Raw genomic sequence first — 3940 nt, 5'->3', positions numbered from 1 at the left:
GCTCGTAGATGAGGCTTTGTCTCTATGTATAGGGTCTATCTGCAGTATACAGTATACGCACTACATTATACAGTATATATAGACCATCCTGTCCCAATGTCTCCGCCTTTTTCACATTCCCACTCATCATGTGTAATTTACATTGTAACAAACCCTCAGTTCTCATATTTGCTTTCTATTGTAGGAGGTGACTGTGGTACCCTTCTAAAGCACAGGGGTCCTTTACCAGTCCTCTTGGCCCGTATGTACATTGCGGAAACGGTCCTTGCTGTGGAATACCTGCACAGCTATGGTGTGGTGCACAGAGATCTGAAGCCTGAGAAGTAAGTGACCCCTCTAGCATATTAGAGGGGAAGAAAGTTAGAGTTTCTTATACAGTCTGTGGGTTATTACTTGGTGCTGACACCATCTTTTCTTTCACAGCCTCCTGATAACATCAACAGGACATATTAAGGTCACTGATTTTGGGGTTTCAAAACTCGGCCTCATGAGACCAAACTCAGACTTCTACAAGACTCCAACTAAGGACATCACCAAAGAGTTCCTTGATAAAGAGGTAGGCTTTACTTACAGGGTCTTGTACTTTACAGATCTCATCTCTTTCTCCTTCTCTGATTTATAATTTCTCTAGAAAAACATTTCCACTGATGTTATGTGTCGCAATTATATTTATTGATCATCATCTCCTTTTTCTGTTGGTTTCCAGACTGCTGGCACCCCTACTTACATGGCCCCAGAAGTTATCCTAAAGATAGGCTATGGAAGGCCTGTTGACTGGTGGTCAATAGGGATCATCCTATATAAATTTCTATTTGGATATCCACCATTTACAGGGGCTTGCAGAAGGAATATTTTACACAGTATCATCCAGGGTAAGTAAAATAATCTGAATGCTTGTGATGTCACTGTTATTTGACTTGAATAGTTCTGTAGTTTTTTCTAGCTTTGTTAAGGAATTTTTTTTTTATGAAAATAAATGAAGAGGTTTTATTTCTTATAATATTTGCTTTTTATATAACAGATGATATACCTTGGAGATGTAATTACTTTCCTCCAACTAATGCTCGAGGCATCATCACTCAACTGCTCAGAAAAATTCCAGCACTGAGACTTGGAACAGGTAATATTAATAGTATTATCAATGAATTATTACAGCGTGACCAGACAAAAGATGGGTTCCATGAGGATCAGCACTGAGGTTCTGTACTCTACCTACTTGTCTATTACCCATTCTTCATGCTATAATGTTCAATATATTTCCTTTATGTCGGCTCTGTTACATCTTCAGTTCAGATTAACATAAATTCTACAGATATGGAGCAGTTTCTCTGACAATGACTGTATCACTTTCTTTCTTGCCTTCCTTTTCCAGGAGGCGCAAATGAGATCAAAATTCATCCATTTATGCGTGACTTAGACTTTGACAACCTTTTAAGTCAGAAGCCCCTGTTCGTTCCTGACCTAAAGTCAGATGAGGACACCCGCTACTTTATCAGTAAGTAAAATGAGACGTCATCTGCAGAAAACTGACGTGTGTCTTGTCTTTCATTTTATGTCAAAATCAGTTCCCATCATTATTAGTGATAACATGGTGACTGTCTGGGTATTATACTAATAGTCTCTAATAACACTTGTATTTTTTAGCTCGAAGTAGCAGCTTCAAACATATGAATTCAGATGAGGGGGACACAAGTGAGGACAATGACTGGCCAGAAATCAAAAACTTTGCATCAACTTATCAAAGGTCTTCTAAAGTAAGTATGTGGCTAATAAAATGTATGAAACCTATAATTACAAAAAAAAATTAAATATATCTATTTTATATTTCTTTATCTGTTTTAGCTATATATCACCAATACTGGGATGATGACCAATATAGAGCCTATGTCACCTCCACAGTGTTCCCAAGAGAACAGTGATGGAGGCAATGAAGAGCCTAAGTCACTTCCACAGTGTTCCCAAGAGAACAGTGATGAAGGCAATGAAGTGCCTATGTCACCTCCAGGGTGTTCCCCAGAGATCAATGAAAAACGCTCAGAAATGTGAGTAGATTATTATTATTATGAGATTTAGTCCTGATATATGTCGGATTCAAATACAAGATACGAGTAACACAAGTCTAAATCTAGCATCCACCACCCCATGACTACACAATCTCTGTGGGTCTTACTTGTGATAACTTCAATAACAGCTGATTGTTGCGACCAACCATTCATTTCCAACTCACTACAGGCCAATATTACTAATTAGACTCCATTCTTGCTGGTAAAATGTGGTCTTGAGCAGGATATCTCCTCTATGTTGTCCTAATTGACCTTACAGACAGGTGTTCTTCCGTTATTCTATTGTTTTTTCCTTGTAATTTACGTGTCTTTTTTCTACCAACAGGCAGAAAGAATCTTCCCCTTCCAAAACTGTTGGAGACAATCAGTGTTTTACTGCTAAAAACAGTGAGTCATCCTCGCCCTCATTGTCAGGTATGTACAGGTTTATAGGCCATCCAATTATAGCCTTTGATCCAAAATTTAAATATTAAGGCTCTAAAATTACTTCCTTTATTCTTTCTGCTCCCCTGAGTATTCTATTTTTTGTTTTGTTAAAATCCCCCATACGGTTCCAGAGTTATGGGCCTTTGTAATTAGTGGTAATTTTTATTCTTTACAAAGGGGCGGTGCTCACAGGATCCTCTGGGGCGTGCCCTTAGGTTACCACGTCCACATGATAAAGACCATAATAATTAACACTAAATAAAAAGTCCCATATCTCTACAACCGTACTGTGGATTTTAGGAAAACAAATATCAGAATACTCAGGGGAGAAGCCGACATAAAATAAGAGCGAATCTTGGACACTTTTGACCTGGTGATGGGTCTTCTTTAAAGTTACAATGAAGTTTTATCTAACTGATTATATAACACTGTGGCTTGCTGAAAGTAATGTCATATTAATATGGGGACATGGTTCTTTGGGGAGACACCACCGGAACCCAGAAGAGCTACAGGTTCATATTAATCAGTTGCATAACTCTATAAAGATACAAAGCTCATCTTTTAGGAGTTTATAATCAACATTTTTTTCTGGCTTTTTGATTAGAATCTCCAGTTCAGAAGAGAAGAAAATATTTTCGAACACTGAGAAAACAACTAAAAACAGAGAACGTTGAAGAGGGGGAAACTAGGCGAGGTAAGTGTGACGATAATCTCCATGTTGTATGACGTCAGTGAGAAGAAGTCATGTGGAGCAGATGTTATCCGTCAGTGGTGGGATTGTCACATGTATGATGGCTGACAATGATTCTGCTCCTCTGTATGATGAGATTCCTCTAACGTCATGTTACAGTGACACCACAGTAGTGTCCTCTAATATGGAGTCCCATTACTTACATCAGTTTTACATCTTTTCTCCTAGGTTCTCTCTTCCGCCGGATGATAACATCCTGCCGGCGTGGATTATCCAGGGCTGCTCGTGCTGTCAGAGAAAGCTGCATTTTTGGCTGCTGCCACCAACGCACCATTGACATCTCGAGGACAGAAAACCCCCAAATCTAGCGCTCTGAAGAAACTACAGCACATCCACCATTAATGCTGTACCTGTATGGAAGGAGTTGTACCACCTACCTGTGGCCTCCTGACCAGCAAGAGACACGTGCAAAAGTTGAAGGCTCCTCCAAGAACTTGTCTTCATCCTTCCATGCAATTTTAATTCAAAGAAATAAAAAATTAAAATTGTTTAATGTCTTTTCGCATTTAATTGATTATTACTGACTTTTATGGTATATTAATACTATACCTCATATATAGTATGTCTGAAGGGTTAGATCCCAAACTGGAGAATAGCGGTTCTATGTCTCCCATTAATCCTCTAAACTCTGGCCAAAAATGGAGGAGATGACCAGAGATTCTGTTATTCCTAAGGGTACGTACACACAGCACCTTATAGA

General features: G+C 38.9%; 1 long non-coding RNA gene across 1 annotated transcript; it reads left to right on the top strand.

Annotated features, from left to right (window-relative positions):
• The first annotated feature begins 1951 nt into the window (after positions 1 to 1951).
• Positions 1952 to 3171, top strand: LOC141257928 (uncharacterized). Its single transcript, XR_012318130.1, has 3 exons — positions 1952 to 2042; positions 2389 to 2477; positions 3094 to 3171. It is a non-coding gene; the product is annotated as an uncharacterized lncRNA (long non-coding RNA).
• The last annotated feature ends 769 nt before the right edge of the window (positions 3172 to 3940 follow it).

Source organism: Phyllobates terribilis, unplaced genomic scaffold, assembly GCF_046119375.1.
Source record: "Phyllobates terribilis strain yellow unplaced genomic scaffold, ASM4611937v1 Scaffold_3__8_contigs__length_932513732, whole genome shotgun sequence".
Classification (NCBI taxonomy): domain Eukaryota; kingdom Metazoa; phylum Chordata; class Amphibia; order Anura; family Dendrobatidae; genus Phyllobates; species Phyllobates terribilis.
This window is presented reverse-complemented; position numbering and strand designations above follow the sequence as displayed.